This window comes from Dermacentor variabilis, unplaced genomic scaffold (assembly GCF_050947875.1).
Source record: "Dermacentor variabilis isolate Ectoservices unplaced genomic scaffold, ASM5094787v1 scaffold_13, whole genome shotgun sequence".
NCBI classification, from domain to species: domain Eukaryota; kingdom Metazoa; phylum Arthropoda; class Arachnida; order Ixodida; family Ixodidae; genus Dermacentor; species Dermacentor variabilis.
In genome coordinates, this window is record NW_027460291.1 from 17,393,760 (window position 1) to 17,402,839 (window position 9,080).

Here is a 9,080-nt window from a genome sequence, read left to right on the forward strand (position 1 = left end):
CTAATGTTCATAGATACAAGAGGCTATAATATTGCCGCGACAAACTTGAGGACGTTCAAGTTGGGCGCCCTTCGTATTGGACACTGTGCCCGCCGTACTGTGGTGTTGTTCAGCAACAACAGGCAGTGATCTTCGTGGCACGGGCAGCCACTTGGACCCGGCTCGCATGCGCCACGCACACGAGGTGTCACGCGAGGAGAAAGAGGAAGACGGTTCGAGGCCAGGCTGAATTTCTAGCTGTAGTTCTAGCCTTACGCAAGCTAAATTCGTCAATATCGGCGGTAGTAATAATAACATATTCTTTATCTTTATGTTCGTCGCTCAAAACAAATGGTGTCACTATCATTTTACGTACGTTTCATTTTCTAGTGCCTGCCCACATAAATTTAATTAGATTGCTTTGGGGGCCTGGACATAAAAAATTAGTCATGAACGAAATGGCTGACAGTCTCGCGAGAGTGGCCCTCAGTGGCCCTGTATTACCGTTACTTCCTACAATAGCTTACCTAACGACTACTAGATTCAGGAGATATACAATTATTCGACTTCTTGAACTCAGCTGTCGCTAATTTTTCAGAATATCGAGACCTCCTATTCCCTTGGCCCAAAAATTCCTTTCACACCAGAAAAACTGAAGTCATCTTTACCCGATTACGTTGTCGAATACCAAAATTAAACTTCTATCGTCGCAGGGCTGGTCTGCTGCCCTCCGCTCTGTGCCCAGTCTGTGGAGAAGATGAAACAATAGATAATTTTTTCATATTCTGCCGCCATTTTACTGCTTTAAGAAAAAAATATTCCAGAATCAAGATTTACACAGCTTGGTTTAAGCTTTTCAATTATAAATATCATTTTTCTAGGAGCCTCCTCTCTTGGAAAGTGCCACAGGGATATTTGCTCAACCGTGGCGGAATTTATAATTGCTACAAAGAGACTGTCTTGCATTCTTAAACATTTTATTTTTGTTCATTTCCTTCAGTTAGCTTTACCAATTTTAGTATTTAATAAAGATTGCCTAATTTCACCCAAACCTTGGCCAATACCTCACAGTGAGTGTGCGCCGTCGCATAAGGAACAGCATACCATACCATGCCAGTTTTGAGAACGCGACCGTCGGGGATTTCTTCACGACCACCGTGACTTTTATTTGTGGGCACAAGTTCGCCCCTAATAAATATCATTGTTTTATTAAAATCGTTACATTTCTGGTGGAGGTGCAGGGTATGAGTCGAAGCCCCACGACCGAAAGTCAGCGTAGCCCCGACAACCAGCGAGTCCATCCCGTGGAACTGACACCTGTACACCAGCGGACCAGCCGCCGTCTTCGAGGCGACTGGCCCGAATTCGACCCTCTTCTCTTCATGTCAAAAGAAACTCAGGCAACGGACGCCGCCACAATGACTAGCCAGGTAACAGCGGCACAGCTAGTCGTAAGCCAACCTCGCAAGCCGCCAACATTCCATGGTGACTCGTTCGAAGACGTGGAAGATTGGTTGGAACTGTTCGAGAGAGTGGCGAGCTTTAATGAATGAAATGAGAGACAGAAGCTCCGTAAAGTATATTTCGCTTTGGAGGACTTCGCAAAAACGTGGTATGAAAACCACGAACCCTCTTTTTCCTCTTGGGAGGAATTTCGGCGACAACTGCTAGCAACGTACGCCAGCACGGATCGTAAAGAAAAGGCGGAAATTGCACTTCAAGCCAGGAACCAGCTCACAAACGAGAACATCGCCGACATGTCCCGCCTGTTCAAGCGTGCTGATCCAACCATGAGTGAAGATAAGAAGCTGCGCCATCTCATGCGTGGAGTAAAGCAGGAACTCTTCGCAGTTCTCGTCCGCAACCCACCGCGCACGGTCGAAGAGTTCAGATGGGACGCAACGACCACCGAAAAGACGCTGGAACAGCGGGCTCGGCAATACAACCGTGAGACAAGCTATGCACCTGCCCATGTCTTCCCTGGAGGTCTGCCAAACGACCTGGAAGCCCTGCAGGAGCTCGTCCGGTCAGTGATCAGGGAAGAGCTCAAGTTGCAGACACATCAGGCTCCAACTGCACTATCTATCGTCGACGTTGTCCGGGACGAACTGAGGAACTTCATACGGGATCCAGAGCGTGAGCCACAGCCGACGCGGCGCACCCCAACGTACGCCGACGTACCCAGGCAATCCGCGGTACACAGTAATGAAGCAATTGCGACGACCGCTCCCTACCCGCCGACAGTACGCAGTGCACCTCGTCTCCTGGAACCGGCTGCCTATCAGCCTTCAGCACGTAGTGCACCTCGTTTTGTGGAGCAAAGGCCCCGGAAAAGTGACGTCTGGCGTGACCCCGAACGCAGACCTCTGTGTTGTCACTGCGGAGAAGCGGGTCACCTGTATAGGTTCTGCCCGTACCGTCAAGCTGGATGAAGGGGTCTTCCATTAAGTGCACCATGCCCCAGAAACGGTGAACGGCCAGCAGAGATCGAAGAATACTTGTCCACGCGCCAAAGCCCGACTGCTTCTCGCCAACATCAACCACGATCACCGTCGCCCATGCGCTACCGATCGCCTAGCACACGCGCGACTTCAAGATTGCCTAGGCGTCGTTCACCAAGCCCACACCAGGAAAACTGAATAAGCGACCTGTGGAGGTGAGGCCGCTGATAACCAGAGTTACGAAGATCCTCCAACGCGGTTCCAGTGCGATGACGAGATAATTCCAGTAAACAGGTGCAGGAAGAAACGATTACATCAGACTTGCGGTTGATAACAGATGGATGCGAGATGAATGCCTTAGTCGACACCCGCGCTGATTATTCGGTAATTAGCTTCAAGATGGCGAAACACCGGAAAAAAGTTGTGACACAGTAGACTGTAGCGCAGATACGCACGGCAGGCGGTCATCTTATTACGCCCCTTGGCCGATGCACCGCAAGACTTACGATAAAAGGCTTCACTTACGTTTCTGGCTATATTGTACTGCCAGAATGTTCACGGGAACTTATATTGGGAACGGATTTTCTACAAGCTAACGGCGCCATAATTAACATACGTAGGTCCAGTGTGTCTTTCTCCACAGAACAAGCTATACCTGTGGAAGCATCGGAGGACCGACGTCTTGCTGCACTGCGCTTCGTTGATGATGATGTAACTGTGCCACCACGCTGCAGTGTAATGGTTCCTGTGGAGAATGAAACATTTTACTACCGCGAAGGCATAGAGGATGGAAACATAGAGCTCCTCTTCAACAAAGGTATTTGCGTGGCTCGGGTGCTTGTTCACTAAAGAGATGGCCCTGCAAGTGTCACACTTAAGAATTTCGGAAATGTTTTCCAATACATCGCAAAAGCAACAGCTATTGCCTATTTTCACGAGTTCTGTGTAGCGACCGAATCATGCAGCCTAATGACAACGCCAATTGGCCTTCCATGGACCTGCAGTGCCGACAGATCAATTACCGTCAACCCGAGACTCCCGGAAGCCCAAAAGAAACAGATATATGCCCTGATCAAGAATTTTTCTGACTGCTTCTCCACTTCCTCGAAGGTACGGCGCACGTCTGTTGCAAAGCACAGAATTATAACAGAGGACGCCCCCAGACCGCTATGCCAGCACCTGTATCGAGTTTCACCAAAAGAAAGGGAGATCATCAAGAAGCAAGCAGTGGAGATGCTTTCTGATGACGTTATTCAGCCTTCCAGCAGTCCATGGGCGTCTCCCGTAGTGCTCGTTAAAAAAAATATAACACACTTCGATTCTGCGTCGATTACCGTAAATTGAACAGCGTAACCGAGCGGGATGTGTACCCCTTTCCGCGTATCAAACGATGCGTTAGATCGGCTCCGATGTGCAAAGTTTTTCTCCTCACTGGATCTCAAGAGTGGATATTGGCAAATAGAGGTGGATGAACGGGACCGTGAAAACACAGCATTCGTAACCCCTGATGGCCTCTATGAACTTAAAGCCCATTCGCCCTCTGTTCCGCGCCCGCAACGTTCCAGCGAATGATGGACTCTGTGCTCGCAGGATTGAAATAGCAGTCGTACTTATTGTATTTGGATGATGTGGTCGTATTTTCCACCACATTTGACCAACATCTAGAGCGCCTGCGACTAGTATTAGAAGCTATTCACGCAGCAGACTTGACAATTAAGCCGGAAAAATGTCAATTCCGCTTCGATGAACTTCGGTTTCTTGGAAACGTCATCAGTGCTGAAGGCGTTCGAGCAGATCCCGAAAAGACAGCTGCTGTTGCGAGGTTCCCGACACCCACAGACAAAAAGCCAGTGCGACGTTCAGGCACGTACCCAAGGGGGGGGCTGGGGGGGCCCGGGCCCCCCCACTCCCCGCTCACGCCACCATTTCTCACACATTCCTAAGGCGCCGAGAAATCAAAGTGGCAACTTGACAGTTATTCGGCGGTCAACATTTTGCTGCCTTTTTCACTCCTTTTGGATGGCGGTAGTTATCGGCGTCTCCTGGGATGTGATGGCCAGTTTTCTCATCAATTCGGTGCCTGCGCGATTCACTCGAGATGCATTCAGTTGGTACCGTCTATTCAACGGTCACACCCATCGTTGTTGCTTCGTAAGTTCAACCTTCTTCGTGTAGACTGATCTAGGGACCAGGAAAGGGATTCAGTTCGTGGTCAGCTGGTCTGTATGCACGTGGAACAAGTTGCGGCCAGAGAAAACGCCAATTGCGTTTAACTTTTCTTTTTGTTTCAATATTTCCTCGACTGACAGCTCGCCGCGACGCTGACAGGTTCTCGGAACCATATACCCGTGATATGGGTTAGATAAGGTGGAAAATAAAATAATACGGGATAGCATTCATCATCAAGCCCTGTAATAATCTTGAAACTTATGGGCAAATTAATATGACTGTCACCTGTTAACTCGTCTGGTTTTTCCCTAATTGTACAGCTCTTTTCGTGCAAAATTGCCAACTGGAAACGAGAGTCGCAAGGACTTGAGAAATTAAGTGATGTACTAAGGGAGATAGCCAAGGCAACAGCCAAACAGGAAGGAAAAGCGAAAATTAACAGATGCAACCGTTGTTTATGAAAATATTCATGGATCAGCATCTTTTTATTTAAAAAGGGAGTAGAGAAAACGCCGCCGGAAGTGGAGGACAATTCCGTGTGTTCTGAATGACGCTTCTACAGTTATCATTCGAGCCGCTTAACGTTGCCACTTCCCTGCTGTGCTTGTGCAGGTGTTTTTCCAACCTTCGGTGGTGGGCGCAGTACGTGCAGAGTCGCAGCTTCCTGTGCCATACGCGGTTGTACGCGACTGGCGGCCACGCATCGTTAATAATATTTGGGGTTTTACGTGCCAAAACCACTTTCTGATTATGAGGCACGCCGTAGTGGAGGACTCCGGACCACGCATCGTTACGTAACTTCCCAAATAACCATAAGAGTCGGTTGTGGCTCTTAACTTATCAGAGCAGTAAACGAGGGATCGAAAAGAACTGTGACTGTTCTGCAAATATATATTTCTGTATATTTCTTCCAGAGATAATTCAAAAAACGCTGCTATGGTGGGGTACAATTTAAGAGGAAGCTTTAGCTCGGGGCTAACTCTGAGGCGTCCCATTCAAATACACGTAAAACTCAAAAACGTTTTTCTGAGATAACCCCTGGACCGATTTTAATGAAATTTGTTGCATTTGAGAGACACAGTTAAATTCAAGTGACTGCTTGAAAAGGAATTTCGAATTATTTCCTGAATTTTGTTAAAAAGATTTTCAAATATTCGACAGTTTGAAAAAAATAGAAGCACGAAATTTACAAATCCATAGCTCTGCGTCAAGAACAGATGTCGCAGTTCTGTAAACAGAATCGATTAGACCATTCAAAGCGGACAAATTCGATATGTCGTTTTACATCTTATGTGAATTTGTTACGTTGTTTACAAGGGTTCTGCAAAAGGTGTATTTCCATATTGCTAAATTTTTTGAGATTCATATGTAACATATCACTTTTGTCCGCTTTAAATGTACTACTAGATGCAATTCACAGAATTGCGATATCATTTTTCGTTGCCGAAAGACAGGGTTGTAAACTTGATAGTCTCGTTATCTAAAAATTTTTGATTTTGATAATTTTTAATGAAAATTGACAATATAAAGCGAAAATTCGAAACCAACAGTCACTAGAGTTTAAGTTTTTCTTTTAAATGCAACAAAACTCGTCACATTTGGTGCAGTTGTTGCTGAGAAAAACAAATTCTCCTTTTACATGTATTTAGATAGGAGCACCCGAGCTAAAGCTTCCTCTTAAGTCTGCAATGAAGCCCTGGGCCGCTATTTTGTAGGGATGCCTTATGCCTCATTCTATGCTATTCTTATCATCCACCACACACGGCCGCCTGATCCCGTTGATAATGTGGGTAGACCGTCGCTCTGAGCACTGGCCAAGCGCGAAAAGTCTGAAAAAGCATAGAATCGGAAAAGGCATCGCTACAAAATACCGGCTCTGCCCGCGCCCTCATAGGCGCCAGCCACTGTTCCTCCGCGAGGCTGCAATAATTCGTGCTTAAACCTCTTCTGTTACCCAAATAAGGCGGTAACTACAAAAATAAAATTTTAGCGTGTAATTTTATACCTTTCTCCTCACCTATTATAGTTGAATGGCGAATGCCTAATTCCTTATTGAACTGAAATAACATGCTTGCTTCGCTACAACTATTTGTTGTGAAGTTTCACTTCAGTTGGCAGTGAAGTTTCATGAGTAAAACGGGTTCAGCAGTGACATGAACTGCACAGCAGACTTTTGAATAGTGAAATGCTCAGAGGCGATACATTTTGTCCATGCCTGTTGCACACCTCATCGTTTCCGCCGGTGAAAAGACTTTTGAAGAACAGCAGACGCTCCGGAGGTATCAAGTACGACGTCATGTTGAAAAGGCCGCATGACGACGATTTTTTTTTTGCTTCTGTCATTGGCTGGCGGAGTAACACAACTCCGCGCGGTCCGTGTGCCTTTGTTTCCAACTACTGTTTTTACAGTTCTATTCTACTAAAGTAATCTTTATTTTACAGTTTCTCTTCGTTACTTGTTCTTGGCAGTGTTGTTCCTGCGCTTCTTTCCTGCGCAAGTCCATTTGGCGTGGTGCTTTGTTTGCCAAGTAAAGGAGAGGCGTATCGCACAGGCGTACCTGTAAAATACACCTTATTTCTTTTCTTTTTTGTGGGTTTACACGTTTTTATGGCGAATGGTGGGCGTTATTCACATTTGTACTAGTAAAGGTACCCCCCCTCATTTGCATAGAAAAGTTACCTTGGGTTGCCCCCCCCCCCCCGAAAAAAAATCTTGGGTACGTGCCTGGCGACGTTTCTTCGGTTTATGCGCGTACTACAGAAGATTTGTGAGAAACTTTTCAAAGATTGCTGAGCTCCTTACAATACTGACAAGAGAAGATCAACCTTTCATGTGGAAAAGCGAACAACAAAACGCCTTTGCCCGGTTAAGGAAACGCCTGCAGGCTTCTCCAATCCTTGCTCATTTTGATGAGACAGCCGACACTGAAGTTCCTACCGATACGAGTAACATCGGCCTCGGTGCCATACTAGTGCAGTGGAATAACAGCCAGGAGAAAGTAATTGCTTATGCCAGCCGTAAGCTCTCGAAAGCAGAGGCAAACTACTCCGCAACCGAGAAAGAGTGCCTTGCAGTCATTTGGGCAATATGTAAATTTCGGCCCTACCTATATGGTAGACCATTCAGAGAAGTCAGTGATCACCATTCGCTTTGCTGGCTGGCGAATCTCAAGGATCCACCCGGACGACTAGCAAGATGGAGCCTTAGGCTTCAAGAGTATGACATTACTGTCGTATACCGATCCGGGAGGAAACACAGCGATGCCGACTGCTTGTCACGCGCACCCGTCGAGACAACTGTGTCAGAAGAAGAGGATTGCCCGTTCCTTGGCATTGTTGACGCGTCACAAATTGCTCAACAACAACGAGATGACCCGGAATTGCCTCCACTTATACAGCGCCTGGAGGAACTCGATGTTCAACTCCCGCGTATGTTCTCTAGAGGGCTATCCTCGTTGTGTCTGCGAGGAAGTGTCCGCTACAAGAGAAACCTCGAGAACAGCAATACAAAGTTTTTATTTGTCGCACCCACATCTATGCGAGAAGAAATTTTGCATACATCTCACGATGAACCGACGTCTGGACGCATGGGCATGAGCCATACAGTCGGCACGATTCGTCTGAAATACTACTGGCCCAAGTTATTAGCATAAGTGCAGCACTATGTCAAGACTTGTCGCGAGTGTCAAACGCGTCCCTAAAACCGGCAGGCCAACTCCCAGCCAATAGAGCCACCAAAACCCCATTCCAACAAGTCTGTATGGACCTCCTTGGACCCTTCCCAACATCATCTTCAGGCAAAAAGTGGATAGTTGTGGCCACGGACTATCTGACCCGTTACGTAGAAACTGATTCCCTGTACAATGCAAAGGCTGTCGAAGTTGCCAAATTCTTTGTCCACAATATCGTGCTCAGGCATGGCGCTCCCACAGTTGTTATTACCGATCGTGGAACGGCCTGTACTGCAGACCTAATGAAATGTTTCTTGCAAATGACGTATACTGATCATAGGAGCATTACGGCATACCAACCTGAGACAAACGGTTTAACTGAACGCCTCAACAGAACGCTGACTGACAGGCTTTCGTTGTATGTCGATGTTGAACATAGGCTGTGGGACGAAATTTTGCCGTACATTACCTTCGCATATAATACGGCCGTTCAAGAAACAACACGAGTCGCCCCGTTTGAACTTGTATTCGGCCGAACAGTAACCACAACTTTGGATGCTATGTTGCCCTTAGATGAAGGAAACAATAACTCATCTGACCTAGATGATTTCTTGCAAAGAGCCGAGGAGGCACGACAGATGGCAAGGTACCGAATACACCGCCAACAACGCATCGACTCCAGCCGGTACAACCAGCGCCGCAGTGAAGCTCATTACCAGCCCGGTGACAAGGTGTGGGTATGGACCAAAGTGCGACACCGTGGACTGTCTGAAAAGCTTCTGTGCCGATACTTCGGCCCTTACGAAATACTTCGTCGCAT